General features: G+C 44.0%; 1 pseudogene; it reads left to right on the forward strand.

The window, feature by feature from the left end:
* Positions 1–9,475: 9,475 nt before the first annotated feature.
* LOC104466627 lies at positions 9,476–19,755 on the forward strand (annotated as a pseudogene).
* Positions 19,756–22,256: the final 2,501 nt, after the last annotated feature.

Below are 22,256 nucleotides of genomic sequence, written 5' to 3' on the forward strand. Positions count from 1 at the left end.
CGCCGGGGGCAGGCAGGCAGGCGCCTGGCGGAGTGACGTGGCCAGGGGAGAGGATGAAGGAGGACGGAAAATAGTTAATTCACGAGAGGAGACCTTTTGCAAGTGATGCAGGGGGGCTTGGCCCGATAGCAAGGAGCTGCCCTCCCCTGCCCAGGCTAAGTTTTACTCTGAGCTGCACTTGGAGGTAAACTGGCCCTCCTGCCACCTGAGCATTAGGAGTTCTTTACAGATGTGTGGGCTTGCTTGTTTTTCACCCACCAGGTGCTTGTGGACGGAAGGTTGTAGAAACAAGCACAGAAGCAGCGTGCCAGCAGCAAGCATGCAACCTGTGGAGCTTGGGCATCCGTGGGCTTGCTGGGCTGGGGGTTCCGTTGGAAACTATGTGCTTGAAAATGGTTTGTTGGCTGGGACTAGGAAAGGTGAAAGACTTACTTAGGGCACAAAGTGTAAGCTCTGTGGCTTGCACATCCATATCATAAATAGCACCGTTTTGTGCCCTGATCTGCTGCTGAAATGTTTGGGGTTGCATCAATAAAAAGAGATGCCCCCTCTGAATACAAAGAGCATTGGTGTAAACATAGAAGAATTAGCAGACCAGGTTCTGGGCTTAGCATGTGTACAAACCTGAAGCTGTATGCTACTTTTAGCCAAATCATATGCAAGTTCCATTGATGTAAAATAAGACCAGGGCCTTGTCCATCATTTCAGGCATAAATAACTAAAGCAAAAGTATTAAATGCATTAAACTTTCCACTGCAAGCCATTAACACCAGCTCCCCACGCCTCAGGTGGCTTCTTCCCGGCTCCTCTTGAAATTTCCCTTCCCTTTTCTCCTCCTGCTTTCCCGACTGGCCCTGGGCGGTGGCCTGCAGCACAGTGGCCCCGCCTGCCTGCATGGCTCTTTGCTGCAGTCGCTTTTCCACCCGTCAGCTCCAAAAAGAAGCTGGGGCTGAGCAACCGGGGCTAGGGCACGTCCCCTGAACAGCTGAGGGAAAGACAGACGCCTGCTTGTTGTGCCTTCTGCTTTTGCATCTTCAGCGTGATGTTTGATCCGTCGGTAGCAAAACCGGTCACTAGAGGCGAAAAGGAAGAGGTTTACAGGCTGGTGCTCAGTGTTCCAGAGCTGCTTTTCCAGACAGTGTTGCCATCTCAGGGCATGGGCCCATGCAAGGCAGACCTCAAAGTTCAGAAGGGATCACTGGAAAGGCTGCAGAAGATTTGACAGTAGCATGTGAGATTGTTCTGTGAGTATGCACGTTGCATCTGTCCTGACTTTACATGCGATCTGGAGTTCTGTGCCAGCATAAAGCTGCATCTGTGCACAGTGCTTCCAGCAGCCTTAGGTTGTCTCTGCCAATGGCAGTGGAAAGTAGTAGCAAAAAAGCCTAAATATAGAACCTGTAGTTACTTCAGCAGGTGTGTGTAAACTGCAAAATCTACAGGTTTCCTCTGAAAAAGAGCATACTTTTCAACCCCGAGCAAGCATACACTTGAGTGCACTTCCAAACTGAGTAAGTACGGGAAAGGGGGAGACAGAAAAAAACGTGGTTTCTGGGTGCATTTGGTCTAGTAGCTTCTCGCTATCAGTTTGCAGTTTAATATGGATTAATTATTTGGCTGCAAATTAAATCTGAAGGAGGTACGAAGCTGGTTCTGTGCGTAGACCCTAGACCCTGATACCCTGAGGAACAAAGAAGCATCTAAGCTGGTTCTGGTCCAACAGGTCTAACAGGTCTTGTTAGGGGAGGTACACCAAAAACATGGGAGATCCTTCCTCATCTATCCCCTGACTAATGAGCCCGTATGGTACTGAATTTACATTCTCTAGTCAGCATTAACACACAAGTTCTCTGCACTCCCAATTCATCTGGTGTGACCTCTTTTCACCTAGATTTTCAAATAATAAAATAAGTTTTTGCTGGTCATCTGCCTTGTTTGGCAATGAAGTTTCTGTTTGGGACCAGTACTTTTTCAGCTGTATGCTCTATACTTCATAATCCAGCATTTAAAAATTGTGTTATGTAGAAATGGTGCCAAATTAGCTACAACTACCCAACATGCTAGAACCAAGTTTAGGAAAGTGATAAATAGTATAAAGGAAAGAAGAACCTTTAGTGGAGACTCTTACAGGTGTTATGTATCTCATATGTTTTCAGCCATTCCCATTTTCAACATAGCACTGCAAAATCTTACATAAGTAATTTAAACCCAGTACTGCAGGCTATGTCCATGAGCAACTTTTCAAAGACTGCCTAGATGTTGTTTAAGGGCCTCCCTTAGGGTGCAACAGACAATAGTTGAAAGTGGGCTGTATGTGGAGGGCTGTGTGGAAAAGGGGGCAGAGATATAAAAAAAGGCAGTGAGTGTTTTAGGTGATGTTAATGCCATAATGCTTTTGCTAGGGTATCCATGGGTGGAAGGCAGGTCAGAAGTCTCCCCTGTCTTTTAAGCCTCTTTCAGGGCGTTTTTATAGTACCACAGCATTGGAAAGGAGCCTTAATGTCATGTCAGGCGTGTTTTCAGAAGATGTACAATAGAGTCCATTTTGAAACTAAAGACAGTAACTAAGCAAGGTAGGGAGAATACAAATAACTTGGTGGGTACACTTAGGAGAGGTGAAAATTAAAATTTTGGCAATAGCTTTCAGGCAGAGAAAGACAAATGAGATTATTGTCTAACATAGCAGGAAATAGCCTAGGCAGTAAAATGTCCTGAAAAACAACTAATTGCAGCAAGATCCTGGAGGAGCCTCCCACGACATGCAGTCTATCTAAAGTTGGTCTGCAATGTGCTAGATTTGTGAATAGGTTTGTATAAAGACTTGCTTGGGATAACAAGGTTTGTACGTACAAAAGATGGTGTAGGGCAACACAGCTCAGCTGTAACTTCTATTAACAGGTGCTGCACAGGCAGTGGCAGGACTTGGAGTGGCCTAGCCCATCAAGAAGGAAGGACCTTTTTGGTGTGCTGTCAAAGGGCTGACTTCCCAGTATGTCATGGCTCAAGTCACTGCACTATGTAGGTTGACTAAAGCCCTGCCGTGACTTCCCCAGTTGTGTGGATCAACCTGACACTGCAGACTCACATGAACGGGGATAAGAAGAAGGAAGGAATGCCAAAAAAGAATGCCGGTCTGTGCAAGCTCAAAGATGACAATACGAGATAACAGCAAACAGAATAACCAAAAAGGGAACTCTCCTGAGTGTTCTTTTGTGATTGCAACTAGACCAGATCCCAAGCTCATTACATGCACTGGGTGCATGCTTGATTGGCTTGAAAGGGCCAAGCATGGGGCCTAGGAAAGGAATAAAGACAGAAGCTATAGACTCTGTGTTGGCTTGGACTTACTGCCAGTTGGCAGGCAGCCGAGCCATCAGCAGGGACGCCCCTGATGCCAACTGCCGGGGAAGACGCGATTCAACCCAGTGTGGCTCGAGTGTGGTGAGGACATTCCTGGGGAAACCAATACCAGAGGGATAGCTCATAGGACGTGGGTCAGAGAAATAAGTTGTGCACCCATGGTATTTGAAATAAGGCCTTAAAACGTTGATTGATTGTAAATATCTGTGTAGCTGCAGTAGTGAAGAACTAAGTAAACTTGTTACTTTTTTATTTGGCATACATTCCTTCTGAGTAATTGCTTGGTTGGTCTCAGAATGCGAAAGAAACCCTGGGTTCTCCTCTGTTGGTTTGTCACACTAATACTGAGTTGGAATGGAATTTAAGAGATCAGGGATAGCTTGTAATAATTCTGCTTGTTGTATTATAAAATATAATCGTACATGATAAGGAGGAAGCAATATTCAGTTTATGTGAATTGCACATTTTTTTGTTGCAGTAAGCCCTGAAGTCCACAGGAGGGCACAAACCTTCATCACCCCATGCTGTTAGTTTGTGTGACGTGTGATAGGCCGTTAAGGATGTCAGCTGCCACCCACCACCCGAGTTACACCCTGGCTGTTCTTCATTCTCAGCTTCAGTGAGCTGTCCCAGCATCCCTGCTTTCCCTTGCTCCTCAGCAGTATGTAGCAAAACAAGTCCTGTGCTGATAAAGTTGTTGGTTTTCCTTATCCTTTACCACATCACTGCATACTATAGTAGATTGGTATGGCCCACGTGCAAAGAGCATTAGACCTCTTTAGTTCCTTTTCAAATGAAAACAGGGGTGTTACACTCATCCACTGCTTTAAAACCTAGCAACATGTGAAGGGAAATTATCTGAGCTGTAACATAGCAGGCATGCAAAGAAGACCGGACCTCGCCAGCATGGGATTGGGAAAGGGCTCTGTACCTGCAGGTTCCGGAGATTTCTGAGCTGCTCTACTCCTTATTCACCAACAGATGTCAGCGCTGTTCTAAAGCTACGGGCAATAGGACTTGCATTTAGACAAGTTCTCATTTTAAAAAAAATTATTTTCTAGTAAGGTTGCGATTTCTTCTGCTGTGCTTCTGCACATTACTTTCTATTATTTGGTAATTTCATATATGTGATATGTGCTGTTCTTTTTAGAGCACATTTTCAAAAGACTAAAAAGCACTTTTTGTATACACATCTTTTCTGATTCAGTGTATCCCTGTCTTTACTGATCATAGCTCATCAGCTTGCTTTCTGTTCATAGGAAGTTAGTTAAATTCGTTTTAATTAAGATGTTAGTTACCTTTCCAAATGCAAAATTGTTTTAAAATACCCAGACAGGTGTCATCAGCTGCTTTCATTTTGTTCTTTCTTTATCTTTAAAAGCAATTAAGATTGCTGGGCAGATGTATATTGACATTCAGGTTTTCTATTTCTCTGCATCCTGCTAGCCAGTGAGTGTACCCTAACGTGTTCATGTTAACACCGCCAGAAAGGATGGACGATCACTGTTTTTTTTTCCTTAAAACAGAGCAGCATTTTACTAGGCTGGGAAATGATAGTATTTTGTAATCTACTACTGTAAAGTGCCATATGAAAATAACACCAGTAACAGTAACTACCAATGGCAATTGCCTGATTGATTCTGCTGCACTTTTACTAAAAAAATATTTTAAATGTTTTTATTGATTTTCAGTCTGTTTTCTAATACTGCTAAATACTGTAATTGTAAAAAAAAATACAGTAACTTACTTTGGTGATTGCTTCTTGACCTAATTTTAGAGTTGTCATTAATTTACAACCTAATCTACTTCTTTGGCTCTATTTTCCTTTGATGTATTTAACTTTGTTTCTTTGACTTTTGTGATGTAACATTAGAAAGGCTTTTCTGATTTTTTTTTCTAACTTTGTCTTTCCCATGCAAGCTTTCTTACTTGGATGCCTCCCACTTCTCCGTCCCACTTCTTCAGCTGTGTTAGGGGAAGTTCAAATTGGACATTAGGAACATGTTCTTCACTGAGAGGGTGGTCAGTCACTGGAATAGGCTCCCCAGGGAAGTGGTCACAGCACCAAGCCTGTCAAGAGTTCAAGGAGGAGCATCTGGATGACGCTTTTAGTCATATTGTTTAGTTTTAGGTAGTTCTGCGAGGAGCAGGGAGTTAGACTTTATGATCCTTATGAATCCCTTTCAGCTTGAGGTATTCAGTGATTCTGTGATCTCCACTAAGTGCCTTCTTTTACCATAGTTTTGAGCAGTTCTTTAAGAAAGGTTGTTGTCCAAGTCTTAAGTGTTGTATTCTCTTGTGCATGCAGTCCTTTGCACCTGAGATTCTTGCTTCATTTCACCACCTTTCTTGCAGATTGCTTGATCTTTACACTTTATGGCTTACAGCTTTAGCCTACCCTGCTGGTGGTTTCATGGTGCTTATGCTTTCACAAGTGTTTCAAAGGGTGGAGAAGCATGCAGCCCATAATGGAGATGTTCAGTCCTGAGAGTCGTCGTCTCCCATCTTCAGGTTAACACAAATTTGAGCCCATTGCCAAGTGGTCCAGCCTCACAGTTACCCTGGAGGGTCTGTGAACACACACACTCTCAGAACAAGTTCCTGATCCTCCAGCAGAGCAGAGCCTGAGCACACTACTTCCCTGACATCAGCCCAAGGTCTCACTTTTATGCTTAAGCCAGCTTTAGAGCCCGCTTACCCTTGCAGTGTAGACACTGCCTTTCTTTATAAGAATGTGCCATAGAACTTTGAAGTACACTTGCAGCTTGTGTGTAGGTGAAATTTGCATTTGTGTTGCACAGCACATGAGTCATAGAATCACAGAATCATAGAATGGTTTGGGTTGGAAGGGACTTTCAGTGATCACCTAGAGCAACCCTCCTGCCCTACTGGGACATTTTTCACTAGGTCAGGTTACTCAAAGCCCCTTCCAGCCTGTCTTTGAACACTTCCGCTGATGGCATATCCACAGCTTCTCTGGGTAACCCATTCCAGTGTCCCACTGCTCTCATAATAAAAAAAAGTATTCCTTATATCCAATCTAAGTCTACGTTCTTTCAGTTTAAAACATTGTTGATGATGAACAGACATAATGAAGATAGGTACTTTTGTCTCTTCAGCAAATGCTAAATGTCAGCATTCCTTTCCTTGCTAAAATTGCTGATAAACATGTTAAGAAGCAAAACCACACTGATTCTTTGCTCCCTACAGACTTTGCAGCATACTTGGTGCTTGGTTACTGTGCAGACAGCTAGACTGTAAATCTGAGAGGAAAGACTGGAAACCCCAAGAGTCCCCCCTATTTAGGAAGAACAGCCAAATGCCCAGGAATTGTGTCTTTCTCACTCAGGCTGCCTGTGTTCTTAACAAGCCATCCACCCTAGTGGCTGTCCTGTGCCTTTTATCCTGTTCCTCTCAGATATTGCACAATCCCATACTTTTTACACATGGAGATCCTCATGGACTTTACAGGGACCTTAAAGATTCACCCCAAAAGTGACTAAGCACTTGACACACAAAGGCTGCTCCCTTATTCACCATTAGAGCCCCCCAGGTAATCTGTCTCCCAGAGATATTCTTCCTGAGTGGACCAAGGGGTATGTCTTTGTTTGTATCACATGCCTTTTGTCTGGGTGTGATGGCTTCTGGACAGCAGATGATGGAATCTTAAGTCTGCATTTAGTGAAGCCCCAGTACCTTCCCACTGTGTTTTTGTCCCTTTTCCAGAGACAGAAGAAAGGTTAGGAGAGAATTAGTCATCTGGCAGGATTTATAAATGTATGTTCCAACACCTACTCTCAATATTCTCAGCTCTGCAGGGAGTAGGAACTATCTGGAGGTGAGAGGTGGAAGCGGCAGGAGGGAAGATGAGGAATTGAGAGTCTTTGACTTGTTTGAGACACTGTCATGGAGAATTTGCACTTCTGTGTTAAGAAGGGAGGCAGTTAGGAGCCAAGATCCTCCCCTCCCCTCTGTGTGTGTCCAGGTCTAGTAGTTGTTTTCTCCTAATTGACATGACAGCCATACAGCTCAGTCTTCTGCAGTTTCGTGCAATTCTAGTTAGGGTGTTCTCAGTTCTTGCTGTGTCTTCTCCCTTCTCTTTCTAGAAAGAGGAATTTGCCTGTACTTGTGTCTCCTCTGGGTCTGTGACTACGCTTCCTTCTCTCCACATTGAAATGGTTAATACAATGGAAATGGAGAAATTGTGATTACATAGAAATTAGGAATTCTGTTATATAGTGATAACTGCATTCAGTTAAGAGAGTTAAAATCCTTCCCAATACCATCTTCTGGATAAATGCCAGGGAGCACCCATCCTTATATGGGTTAAGAGTCTAGGATGTTAGTTTCCGAATCCTGTTATGAGAAGTGTGGGGGGCTAAGAAGTGAGGGTTGAGTTTTACTGAATTTACTTCAAACCTAGTCCTGTAGGATAGTCCTCAGGTACAATACAAGTTACTGAAACTATCCACTGGCTTTTCCTCTCCCTTGCACCATGGTCACTGTGTCAGTGTAGGTACATTAGCATCAACTCCACAAAAGCCATCAGAAATAACCAGTATTTTCCCAAGCTGTGTTACTAATTTTGTTGCATGATTTCTGGTAAAAAAACCTAAACCACTTAGACCTTGTATTTTCCTTTAAATGTAGGGCTTGTTCAAACCCAGGGAAACAAAGCTGGAATTCAGACTAAGCCAGCAAACACCCACTAAATTACTGGGCAATGCTGGTTTAATCCTACGTTAATCATCAGCTTTGACTTATAAATCAGATTGGAGTCTCACAAGAGTTTGGGTGAAAAACAGGAGCTTCCAGGCATGTCCAGAGGATAAACAATGGGAATGATACTGTAATTCTTGATCAGGTTGCTGTTTCTGAGCACCCTGGGGCTTGTGACAAATCCAAATGAAGGATGCTACTTCTCCAGGTTTTTTCATTTTCCTGTGTTTGCATGCCAAGGATTTGTTTTCAGTGTAGCCAAATACGAAATGCATGTGGAGACCAGAAAACACTGCTCCAGTGTTGTTTGTCATGGGATGCTGCCAGGGAAAGGGCCAGCCCTCCCCCCCCACCCAGAGCAGCTCCTTCCCTTGCTATAGGTGTGCTCCAAGTCAGCTATGTGAATCCTGAGTGACAGGGACTAGGTGGGACTCTCTACCTCAAAACCTTGCTATTTGCACAGTCACAGCAGCCTCAGCTCAGCAGAAGATAATTTTGCTGAAGAGCTAAGCCAAACTGAGGGAGCCTAAATAGAGAACATGTCACCCATAGACCTTAAAAGGCTTGGCAATCAAGGTCAGTACCACTCTCCTTACTTCATAGATGGGGAAATAGGTGGAACAAAGCTACAGAAAAGGGAAACTATTTCCTTGATGTGGCAGCCTGGATCAAGGAATTAGGGCATGAACCTCGTGAGCCCAGACCTACTCTCCTATGTACTCTGTGACTTAAACTGTCAGTTATTCCGGGGAAGCCAGTTGTCTCCATCATTTCTGCTGACTCTCCTCCCCCTCACAGCACCTCCTAAGCAAGGGCTTATAGTGCCTAAATGGAGGTAGAAGGGTACAACTTTGGAATAACATCTGGCAGCAACTGTGTGTCACTCTGTACGTATCCAATTAGGAGATAAAATGTGAACTGCATGTTTGCTATGTGTTGTGTTGATAAGGTCCTTTTGTTTTCTGGCTATTTCCATGTAAACCACCTCTACCAGGCAAGTTCCTAGTAGACTTCCTGGAGCCTCTAGCACTCTCTGTCTCCAAATATATTGTTATTGGGAAAGTGAATACCTTTCTTTCCCTGTTCTCCTCCATGATGCATAGCAGGATTTATTGAAACAGTCACTTTCTTTTTCTTTTCCTCCATCATCTTGATACACTTGCCACTTCTGTTTAAATGGTAAATAGTGTGATAACAAAGCCAAACAAGCAAACAAAAAAAATCCCAAATCCCTGAAAGAGCTGGATCTGCAAAGCTGCTTCCAGTAAATTATTCCTGGTTTTTTTGGAGTTCAACAAAGAAATAACCCCACAGGGTTGTTACAGCTGTTCTTTATTCCTGAGCCATACTGTAATGAATGTTGGTCTTCCCTCCACCAGACAGGAATGACCTGAAGATGAAACCCTCTGCTACCTGTGAGCTTTTAGTGGATGGTGTTGGGCCATGGGACTTAAGTGGCGGTTTTGTGCCTTTTGAGCTGCTACTTGTTGGAGAAGATGCCTACCCTGTTCTTGTGAGCTGTAAGAAGCAGGTTCTGAACGCCGTTTCATAGTATGGGAAGGGCCTGATGGTGGTTGTTTCCCACGAGGGAATCCTGAAAGACTCCAAGTTTTCCCAGTTCCTCAGAAGTGCTGTGGAGTGGCTCAAGCCTTTCCTCGAGGCACTGGTTGGGGTCCATCCTCCTTTGGATTCCCTCTCCCAGCTGCTGCTCAGGGCCAGCACCAAAGTACAGGCTGGGGCAGAGCTTGGCCCCTCCCTGAGGGTGTGCTGTATGGATGCCTGTGACAGCAGGCAGGCAAAAGACCTGGTTGGCTTTGTAAAGGGAGGTGGAGGGCTGCTCACTGGAGGCCAAGCCTTGCACTGGGCTAGTCAACATGGCAAGGAGACGGTGCTGTTTGAATTCCCTGGGAACCAGGTGACCAGCGTGGCTGGCATGTACTTCACAGAAAAGGCTGTGGAGAAAGGCATGTTCAAAGTTGTGAAGAAAATTCCCAAGATCCCATTAATTGTCCCATGAGTATCTGAATTGCTCTCTATTTAAACAACTGATCAGGTTATGCAGGTGCGGTGATTATAGAAGATTCTTAGGTGAGAGGCAAGGATGATGGCAAATGCTAGTTCTTTAATAGCCAGGATGGGATGTAAATGTTGTCTTCCAATTTAAGGGGGACTTTCATGCTGTTTGCAATTGGAAAGAATGGTGTCTTTGACTGTTTCCAGGGCAGCTGGGCCAGGGAATTCATTCAAGGCGAAGGAAATGAGGGGAGCCATCATGTAGAGCAGTCTGCCTGAAGTGTGCCTGAGTGCAATACCCATCAACACGGGGACAGCAGGAGGAAATCCTCTCCCTCTCTCCACATGTGTGTCTCTCCAGGACAGCATTCCCACAGTTCAAAACCAGGTTGGAGGTGGAGCATCAGACCAGCCCTCTGGGCCAGGATCTGGCTGGCAGCTGCTAACCCTGTTTAGCCTGTTACTTGCAGAAATTCACCTTCTGTAAGTTAAACCCTGGAGCTGGTACAGAGCTGAGAAGGTGGGCTGGGTTTTATCTCTGTTCTCAGCTTCTGACTGTTAGGCTGTGGGCAGGAAATCTCTGTGCTCCCAGTTTGGGATTCTAGCCTGGGCCCCTCTCTCCTGGAGCAGCAGGTGTAAAACTAAGTAAGGGCTGTTTGTCTCGTATTGCACAGCTGACCAGGCAGCAGAGTCCTGGGCATTGCTCTGCCGTCATCCTCCACCTGCCTTTGCCAGTGGGTGTGCCAGGCTGTGCCTCCCATCTCTCTGAGAAGCATGAGTGCTGCTGCCCTTCTTCTGTGTGGCAGCTTAATTTCACTGCAGCGGAAGCTGCAACAATTACAATAAAATTCCCTACAAGTCTTTCCTTCACAGCCCTTTCCTTGTGGATATATAATATTAAATTTCTAGTATTTTCAAACAAATAACTGGATTTGATACTTTCTGGATGCTCAATTTGTTTCCCAATAAAAGTAGTAGAAAACTCTTCTGTTTAATTCCATGAAGTGCTTATGACACAGCTAACAAATGAAGTTACTTAATTAAAATTTGCTGATTGATTCTTGTTCCCACCTGCAGTGCATGGGCATGTTCCCACTGCCTCATGCACAGTGAACGGAAGAGGGAGAGGGGTGGAAAATTCAGCAGAGAAATACTGCGTAGCAATTAACAAGACTTTAAGTGGTAACTAAGGATTGATTATACCTTGTTTAGGGTGCTTTTTGGTGGTTTTGATTGGATTTAGAGCCACAGAGAAATTTAGATACTTAATGTCCGTGCAACACAACAACTCTGTGCATCTGGGCCTTCCTGCTGGCCTTTGCAGACTAAGGCGGGTGCTCTGCCACGTGCCTGGGCCACATACTCTGTGTGACAAAGGGTCTCAGTAAAGTAATAACCAAAGGAGAGATTTAATTCCTGTCCTATGGGCTTGCAGGAGGTCAGCACCATTTATTCTTGCTGAGTTGGATGCAATGGCCACGTAACAACAGGTTATTTCCAGGTGCTGGGGGAAAACTGTGTTTGGCAGAACCAGGACAAAGCGTAAACAAAGCAAACGAGAGTAATTCAACATGTCTCTCTCCACAATCACATACAGGAGTTATATGGAAATAGCTAGAGATAAGAGGGCCTTGCACACTATCATCTGTATTGTGGAAACCAACTAGTAGTAGTGTGAGGACTATGTGTTAGGGGCCTGATTCAACTTCTAGTCACTCATTATTTGTCTAGCTGTGTGTCTGCCCATCTAGCCCAGCTATCCTTTCTTCAGTTCTCAACAGTGGCAGAGGCTGGAAGAAGACACGAAGAAATCTTTTGGGCTTGCCTTGTTGATAATGACTAAGGTGGGATAAATGGAGAAAGTTTCTGTATAGGAGATGCCAATTACCACATCATCTGCAGCTTAAACCTGCAGTTTAAAAAATACGTAAAGTCTTCTGATTTTTGAGTTTCTGCAATGTATTTAGATTTTCAAGCTGCTCTTCAAAGCCAGAGGTGTAGAAACTTCCTTGTGACCTTTTCTTTCTCCCCTTTTTTTAAATGAGTGCTGAGATTCTTGCAGATTTGCTTGGCTGCAAAAAAAATGAAGCTTTAAAAGGAGCAAAATGAAGCTTTAAAAGGATTTTTTTTTTAAATGAAATGACTGGCAACATGATGTAGTGAGGGAGGAAGAAGAGGCAGGGATGGACAAGGTGGCCTGTTGTTCAAAGGTGTCTGGGGTGGGGGCTAACCTGGACCCCTCTTGGTTTTGCAGGCACCAGGCCAACCTCATCCTTGAGTTTCTCCTGTGTGGTGTGTCAGAGCTGGATTTGGTGACGGGGGCATACCCTCCATCTTGCTGGTGCACGGTGTACTCTCCTTCCCGCTCTGCCTGGACAGCTCGCACTGCTGCCTCTTTGCTGCGGCACACTATGGCCAAGGACGTGTTGTGGTGGCAACCCCTGAGAGCCAGCTGTTCTCCCCAAAGCTGGCCAGATTCCTGCTCAATGCTCTCAGCTGGCTGGATGCTGGGAGAAAGGGGCTGGCGGGTGTGGATGGCATCCCGGAGGAAACAGGTAGGCTCCAGCCTGAAGAAACTGTGTAGCCTCCTCTCTCAGGAAAAGGTGAAGTCACAGATGTCACAGCTGACATTAGCATGTACTGCTGCTCTTCTTCCAGTGGCAGAGAGGCGGAGAGGGTTCATCTTTCGTGGCAGAGGGAAGCGGCCTACTGGTTGGAGGCCAGGCCTGGTACTGGGCTTCTGAGAACCATGGCAAAGCTGCTGTGGCAAAATATCCTGGCAACAAAATCCTGAACTGATTTGGAGTGAGCATCCTGTGGCAAAGTGTCCAGGCAGCTAAGTACCCAGCCGTGAGGTCTGGGGAGCGCTACTACTTCCACAAGGCGCTCGCTCTTTTCAACAGGCATGTAGACAAACACGAGGACCTGAAGGCCCCCTTGAAGGACTGACTGCAAAGGCTAGCACAAGACTGCACTGCCTTTCTGCACATCCCAGCCCACGGACTGCCCTGCATGTGCCTCGCTCCACCACATCCTGACCAAACTGCTTCAGAGAGATGGCATCCCACATGTCAGCAGGCACTGCCCCATAAAGAGCATCTCCAAAGAGGCAGTCCTTCTCTGCATGGCAACTGAGCTGTCTCTCGCCATGACAAATAGCAGGAGTCTGCTGCTGGGGTCTGTGCTCTCCTCGGCACTGTGGAAATTGATGGCACAAACCCAGGTGAGGAGTCTGTCTCCCTTCCTCTTGAAGCATCCTATTGCTGGGATGGGCGGAGTGCCTGTCTTCACTGCGCGTGTGTCTGTGTCTGAACATGAGCACAGATGTGCAATTTCACTGTGGGCTTGTGAGCAGTCTGACCTCTGTGCAGCGGCAGACAGGCTCTTTTTGTGGCCAACCCTGCTTTTGGTGCTCTGAAACACTGTGAAAGTCCTGCTGCCTTTCTTCACTAATGAGTCAGAACAAAAGGGGAAAATTGTTAGGGTTGGCTGAACTGAATGCATTGGATTGAGCACAGTATTTTGTTTGACCAGAAATATTCAGAATTTATGTAATTTCACATAAAGAAGGAAGAAATGCTAGCAAACCCTGAACACCATTTCAAAAACTACCTTTGGTGCAAATTCGGCAAAACTGAAATGAATTCGTGAAACATTGTGACGTGGTCTAACTTGCATTTTTCCTTGGATTAGGTTTTGCTTGACAAAACTGGTCTTGCTTTCTTGGAGGACAGGAAAGCTTGTAAGTTGGGTGCTTTATGACAATTCAGCTATTTTAGGACTTCTGCTATTTGTGTTGAAATATGGTTGAGTAACCTTTATGTTAGAACTAGGGAGTGGATTTTTGCCTGATCAATACAGTAGAGATGGATCAGTTTTGCACTGTGTATCACAAGTGTTTACAGAGATCTAGGCAGAGGAGACTTGCATTTCCAGGGGAGGACTGTCTAGAAACATGCTGAATTATAGTGGTTCCTGTGTGATCTGATCTGGGTGGCCTGCTCCGGCAGGGGGATTGGACTAGATGATCTTTCGAGGTCCCTTCCAATCTCTAACATTCTGTGATTCTGTGATTCTGTGGTATGGTGGGGTACCCATCTTGCAGTTGTACGTAGCATAGGATAGTACTTTTAGGCTTTCTCATAACTTCAGTCAGCTAGAAATGGTAATTAATGCAGGCCGCAGCTTGTGCTGGACAAGTCAGTAAGGAAAAATGCAATGTCACTATCAGTCTATTATTTAGGAAATGTTTTATGACCATTACAACTTTAACAGTGTTAAATACCACTACAGTATGGACATCTTATGAGGGCTTTAGGGTAAGAGGATCTGACTGGAGGAGGTGTTGGGGTTTTGGTTTCTTTTTTTTTCTCCTTCTTATTTTTAAAAGGTGCTAATAAACACATTTAAACTTGTCATTTCCAGAAGTTCAAATTTGGGTGGGCTTGCTTGCTAATGGTGTGATGATCTTGTTCACGCTGCTACCCTATTGCTTTAAAACTATATTTCTGACAGGTTGGATAAAACGTGAGACAGTTCCGTGAGTGTAGAGCAAGGGAGAAGAAAATAATGTAACATTATTCTATTGCAGCTTGAAATCTCTGGAATCCATAACACTAAACTGAAGAAGTACTTGACTATTCTGTTGTCTTACCTTTTAGGTAAGACAGCCTGGAGGAGTACGGGACTTTATTTTCCTGAAGGGCACACTGCCTGGTGGTCGGTGCTGGTCTGAAGGTAAGTTGTCTCTAGTTTGGCTTCTGTTTACACTGATGTATTTGTCAGGTGAGCACTCAAAAATAGCACGGAGAAGGGTTTTCTCCTTATAGGTTTTGCTGCCTTCTCAGTCCTTTCCTACTGCTACCACCCAGTGGCACTTTCAATGCACTGTCAGCATTTTTCACCTTGTTTCCCACTCTCCACGGTTGCATTCCTCTTATTTCTGTGTGCTGGCAGGATAATTGAGCATGCGTGCTCCTTAAAGGTAGGTGTATTTGTTTTGTTATTGTGCAAAGAGAACCGGCTAAGGTGATTTAGACCCTTTTAATCACCACACAAACTTAGTTCTGTCTCTCAAGATCTCTCATACGGTCCTTTCACAGTGCTGTCACTATGGCTCATGTAGGTGTACATCTGTATCAGATATAGACTAGGTACTTGGGATCCTGTTCTCTGCAAAATAGAAGATGAATGCTTACCTGTTTAGGTATTTTTTTGCAGTGAGCTCTCTGCAGCTGAAATGGAAAGTTAACTCAGGTGTTTCTGTCTGATCCTGCAGACACATGCTGTCTGTTTTACTGTACAAGGACCAGGAAAAAAAACACAATAAAAGAAGCCAGCAGTGATCACATGTCTCCAATGTATATATGTTACAGAATGTGACTTTAATGCTGGTGAAGGGTGAAGGAATTATCTGTGCAAGTACAGTGCAGTGAAAGAAGTCGCTGCAGTATCCCTGAACTAGTGGTGAAGGATGTAGTTGACCTAGTAATAACGGGAGTATAGCTGAGCTGTAAGACTGTGAGACAGGGACAGCAGTGAACTTTTCCAGCTTTTTTCACTTATTTTAGTGCTTCTGGGAAACACACTGTCAAAGCCCATGAGTCTGTAGTTTTACAGCTGATGCTCCCCCAACCCAGCTTTTAGAGTTGTGAACTGAGTGCATTAGATCTAGAGTCAAATTATATGGTAAATGTGGAACTTTTTGCAATAAAAGTTTTGTTCAGTTTTTTTTCAAAATAGACTGGTTAAATTCATAATCCCACAATGAGACAAGGGCTTGGCGTGAACCCTGGTGTCCTAACCCTTTGCTAAGCTACACGGAAGTAATTTGTCGCACATTTTGGGAGTGGTAATTTCTGCTATCCTGAGCAAATGCCAGTTAAAAAGATCGTAGCCTTCAGACGTAAAAATCCCTTCTGTTTTCGGTGGACTAAATGGTTTCACTCACATTTCTGGACCTGAACTTCTTGAGTGCTGGTGGCTGCTAAATGCATGCATCCACCCACTTATTAAAAAAGAGGTAGCTGAAGTATCCACACTCTACGTAGGAAGACTCAAGGTCCTCCAGGGTGCTTAATCACATTATTGCATGGTTGGGTTGGCATCAACTGTGCTCAGTTTGTGCGAGTTCAGGTGTATTCTGGGCAATGGTCAGGCTTTTTCACTCCTCCTAAAGTTTCAGCCTCAGTCCAACCTTGAGAGTATGCTTATGTATAAAAAGGGAAAGCAGGCAAAACTGTAATATAGTGTGGTTTGTGAGATGGAGGAAAGGCATTAGAGAAATAAAAAAAATAGTCATTTATGTCTGAGAGGCACTGGGGTGGGCATTTATGATGTGTGTTGGTACCTGTCTTTCTCACAGGCTGGATGCATACTGGCTACCCCATCATGGGCCATCTAGATTCAGTGAAGATGTTGGACATGAAGCACATGCAAACTGCTGGTCTTTGGGTCCTCTGCATGAGCTGGGACACAATCAACAGCAGCAAGCATGGGAGTTTCCCAATCATACCACAGAGGCCACCTGCAACCTCTGGTCTGTCTATGTTCATGAGAAGGTGCTGACGATTCCTAAGCATCAGGCCCATCAGGCACTTAGGTCACAGTGTCAAGAGGAACATATAAGAGAGTATCTGAAGAAAGGTGCTCAACTAAAGGATTGGGAGGTGTGGACTGCTCTGGAGACATACCTGCAGGTAACTGGGAAATGTAGGTGTATCCTTAGTGCAGTCAGTGAAGCCTGTGTCAGAAGGATATCTGCAGCCTTATGACTGTAGCTGTTTGCTTACAATCTGGCTTCATCTTGGGTCCAGAAAGTACCTGAGTGGCATGCAGATGGAGTGTCTAATGCTGATGTCTCCTGAAAACCTTCCTTTGCCAGACTTGGGCTTAGCCACTCATGGAGAGAGCTTAGTGCAATACGCCAATCTTTCTCCCTGGGAGAGAAACAGGAACTGCTGCTTATTATACATTATGGGAAAAGGATGATCAAACTTGGGCACAGCTCTTTAATCTGCTGCAGATTTCCTGTGGGACATTGAGCTAGTTAACAGAAAAAAAACTTGGTGTTGTAAAGTGTCTGGAAGAGCTTCTAGCAGTATACTGGTAAGTTACATGGCTAGGCTCCTCTTTACAAAACATAGCAAAGAGTGGGGTGTTCGTATCAGCTAATGCACCAAGTGGAGCCAGTGTAGTCCATCAAGTGGCAAGAGGACAGGTTCAGCTTATCCCCCTGCACACATAACTGGATCTCTCACTGTGATTGAGACTCTGAATTATGAACCCTGTCCTAGATTAAAGTGCATTCTCTTGGGAAGCATGTGAGAGAAATTTTTTCCTTTCCCCTTTCCCTTAATCCTTGCACCTAATAGTTTAATAGAGAGAACACTCAACCTGATTTTAACTGGGGACCATAAGGCAAATGTCCCTTATGACAGCTTAAGCTACTGACTGTTGTGAGGTGTGTATCCCTCAGCCTCCTTGTCTGGGAGCTCTCACATCTTATATGAACAAGAAAATATTTATTGGAGGAGTATTGTTCCTGATTTTTCCGCATCCCAGAGAATTGCCTGAATTATCAAGCTGAAGAGTCAACATTTGTTTTCCCTAGTGCAATTAATATCAAAATAGTTATACAGAGTGGAACAGTTTCGAAAGGGGAAGTTTTTCCCACACCACCTTACCAGTTTGGCCACTGCCCCCCTGTCTCACCCACACTCTACAGGCTGGGATCTTCCATCTCCTGTCTGGCTACTGACAGGACTGCTGAGAGAAATGTGACATGAAAGAACAATTAGAATTTTGTCTATATATACTGTCCCTATTACAGCCATGATTTTTTTTGTTTTTCTATTAAATGCCCTCTGTGTTTTTTTGAGCCCCACATTTGGCTGCCATTTAGATGCTTTTCACATTCCTTCAATTCAGGAAGTCTTCAGCCTTCTTCAGGCCTGTTTAGGTCCAACTTCCATCCAGTCCTTAGACTTGCATAGCAGTATGGTGTCCTCTGGTCTTGCCATTGCCTGATGGAGCATACTATCTCTCAGATTTCAGCCTGGACACCGGTTTACCTCTCCAGAGTGGTCACTGAAGCCTGTAACACAGATCTTGCAAAGAAGAGTATAAAACAGTTAGAAAATCAGTTAACTGTCCCAAGAGATTTACAGATTTAAATGGAACAGTAAAAGTCCTGTCTGTACTGTTCTATCTCCACCTCCTCACTGCTTGCTTTGGAGTAGAGTCAGAGACCTCCAAGGTTCTGTCTAGACTAGGAAAAAGGAGCACTTGCAGCATGCTCCGGGGTGCTGGTTCCCGCAATTGTCCAGGATATATCACAGTTCACCCTTACAAGTACCTGTGTTTTCTTCCCATAGAAAACTGGCAGCAGGGAAGGGAACAGACAGTTTTCACTGTGGACATGTTATGACAAGGAGTTGGGAAGTGTCTAGGTTGGATACTTGAACTCAGGGTCCAGGAGATGCTCCTGGATTCTGCAGTTCAGACATAACCTAACGTGGTGTGGAGCCTGTTCCAGTATAAGTTGGCTTACTGCTTTTCACCTGGCACAAGACCAGACCCCTTCGTCTCCCACCTTCCAGTCAACCTCCTCACAAAAAGATACTGCCTAGTCCATAGCTAGTCTCAGCACCAAGAGTTTCCATATCAATAGAGGATTATCAGAGGTAGATAACCTGTCTGTTGTGCCTAACGTAGAAGTGCTGTCTCCTGCTTAGCTGTTCCAGTGTGGTGGAGGACTTGTGGAATAAAATTTAGAGTCAATCTATTTAGTATCAGAAAGTGAGATGTAGGTCATGGCTTAGTAAGGAACTATGGGCATTGAGGAGACATTCTGCATCGTGCCATGCTGTTGTTCCAATTCAGCTCTTCATATTAACCTCATCTTGAGGATCAAAGTTTCCCCTTCTGCTTTACTTTAAATTCTTTACTCATGCAACAGCAGTTTTTCTGTCTGAATTCCTTTTGTTCTTATTCCTAGCCAAAGCATGCCTTGCTTATAATCTCTCCTTCCTGTTGTCTGATAACTCCTTGATCTCCTGTGCTCCTTCTTCCCAGGTTCTCTGTCAGTGTCCTTCTTTGATGCTTTTTTACTGCACAAGATTTCTTCTGCCCAAATCGACAGCTTGTATAGTTGGTTGCTAACATTTCTAGCTGCTCCAAATCTATATTTCATCTCCATTTGTTTTGACAGGCCGGTATAATGGGAAGGTGTATTTTTCTGCATTCTAGTGCTGTAAGTTGTACTCTGAAGCCTGAAAGTTGGATGCATTCATCTAACTTTACATTCATTCTAAAAGACACTGCAGAAACCTATGGAATTTTCTACTGCTTGTAACATGAGAATAATGCCAATGAAACGAAGAGTTCATTGTTTTTACACTGTATTCTTCTCCATCAGTTGCAGGAAGGGTTTGGTTGGGACCTTTTCACCCACCTGTTCTCTGACTACCAGAAAATGCCCACCATCTCAAAAGACAACCCTTTTAAGATGAACTTGTGGGCACAGAAGTTCTCTCAGAATGTGAATGAGAACTTGGCTCCTTTTTTCACAGCCTGGGGGTGGCCTATCAAGAAAGAACTGTCAGTGGAACTGGCCGCTTTACCCAGCGGGAACAGGACCCAATGAGATCCTATAGACCATAAACCTGGATTCTCAGACCAGCTATGGCCTATCTTTTTCTCCTTGTGTGCTGCACGATAGCTCATTGGGCGCCTAGCTTTACACTGAATTCTTTAGCTTCCTTCTTTCGATGGAGGTCAACCCCAACAGAAATTAAGCAGAAACTCGTGTACAGCTCAGCAACCATATAAGCCATCTTCTGAAGGGTTAAATAATGAATGAGCTTTGTTCTGAGTTCTTCATCTCAGGAGGAACATAATTCTAAGCAGATTTGGTTCCTGAAGAATCTTTCTCTGATGAAATGAAAAGAGCCACAAAGATGAGTAAGGGAATGGAGCATCTCCCTTATGAGGAAAGGCTGAGGGAGCTGGGTCTCTTTAGCCTGGAAAAGAGGAGACTGAGGGGTGACCTCATCAATGTTTATAAATACGTGAAGGGTGAGTGTCAGGAGGATGGAGCCAGGCTCTTCTCTGTGACATCCAGTGATAGGACAAGGGGCAGTGGGTTCAAGCTGGAACACAGGAGGTTCCACTTGAATATGAGAAAAAACTTCTTCACGGTGAGGGTGACAGAGCACTGGAACAGGCTGCCCAGAGAGGGTGTGGAGTCTCCTTCTCTGGAGACATTCAAAGCCCGCCTGGATGCGTTCCTGTGTGATCTGATCTAGGTGTTCCTGCTCCGGCAGGGGGATTGGACTGGATGATCTTTCAAGGTCCCTTCCAATCTCTAACATTCTGTGATTCTGTGATTCTGTGAAATGGAAGTTTTCAGGGTGGAGCTGTCACTGGAGCAGTTTCAAGGACAATACCAGTAGAATATGAATCTGTAAAGCAAACAGTAGCCTCCACAATGTTGTATTCTTCAGTTACAATCTCAGTAACATGAGATTTTCACTATGGTTTTGATTACCCTAAAATCCCTAATCTTTAATCACTTTAAGTATGCAGAACTTCCACACCTACTATCATGAAAGTGGCCTTATAATACTTATATACAGCTTATATAATACATATCTGATACTGAAATACTTTAGCTGGGAAAGCTGAAGCCCTGATAGAATTAAATCTGTCCAGGGACATCAAAGGCAACAAAAAGAATTTCTATAGGTATGTCAGTGATGAAAGGAAGACTAGGGAAAATGTGGGCCCTGTCTGGAAGGAAACGGGAGACCTGGTTACCCAGGATATTGAGAAGGCTGAAGTACCCAATGACTTCTTTGCCTTAGTCTTCACCAGCAAGTGCTCAAGCCTAACCATTCTATGATATGATTCTGTGTTATGATTCTAAGTCAATTGTAAGTTGTAGCTCTTGCTCTTACCGTAGCCTGACAGCAAGATTCATGCCATGAAAGATGGGAGAATGGAAACAAAGAAGAGGTGACTTGATTGTAGTCAGTAATGGTTTAACTCATGGACTCATCAAAGGTTAAAAAAATAGGCACTGACATGACAGCATAAGGAAGCAGAGAGGAGGAAGACAGTGGTTCGTCAAGACAGACGACCAGCCTTTTCCAAGAAGCAACAGAAGTTAATCTTTCTACCCCTGCATTTATAATTGCTTGGGTAGCACAGGGCTGGCAAGCATGTTAATGCTTAGCCTAATAGCATATCAGTCCCAACCCGTCCCTTGTGTGTGAGCAATAAATAAAACAATCGTTGTGGAGTTATAGTTTGTGTGTGTGGTCCTACTTTCATGTTTCTATGTCCAGTAAAAAAAGCCTGAATAGAAGTGACCCAAAGATTTGTTACAGCAGCTTTTCATTTTTTTTTTTTCTGGCTCAGATACAGTTCGGATTTACTAGTGATTCATTGGCCTATATTTTGCTTTGTCTTTCCAATTTTCTTGCCGTTCTTATTCACTACTAGTATGAGTTGTTCCAATAAAATAAATGCAGAGGCTAATCATAGCTTAGACAGTGTTTCAGAACCGGTTTGGTCCTGGTTTGGCGATTCGGAAGAAAATTTATGTGGTATAAAGATTTAGACCTGACCCTACCTACAGAAGCAGATTTCATCCCTAATGAGTTTATGAATAAAAGTTGAATTCATGTACATTAAAAAAATTCTCAAAATATTATCAGATCTGTTACCTAAGTGTGGCAGGATCTATTCCTTTTTCATTAATGGCACAGCAAAGTCAACCAAGAAATATCTAAGAGGAAAAAAAGACAACAGGAAAAGGTGATGGGTTGGATTCTGAGCTACAATATTTATAATGTCTCTAATGTCATTTATTTATAATGTCTCTAAATGCAGACTGAAATATTTTGGCATACATAGTAAAAGAAATTCAAAATTGGACTAATTTGAATTAATGTCATCCTCAGAATGATGCCTGATCTCCTGTATAAAATAAATTTTTTAAAAATGCAGTGTTGCATAAATCAGAGAAGCGATTGGCGTGTTGCAGGCCTGAATTCCACAATTGCTTATCCACTAGTTATAGTGCATGCTGGAGTAGCCCATCAAAGCAGAAAGGCCAAACTGAAATTGAGGCAATAAGACAAGAACATGTTATCACAGAG

Source organism: Pterocles gutturalis, unplaced genomic scaffold (assembly GCF_000699245.1).
Source record: "Pterocles gutturalis isolate BGI_N339 unplaced genomic scaffold, ASM69924v1 scaffold1519, whole genome shotgun sequence".
Lineage (NCBI taxonomy): Eukaryota > Metazoa > Chordata > Aves > Pterocliformes > Pteroclidae > Pterocles > Pterocles gutturalis.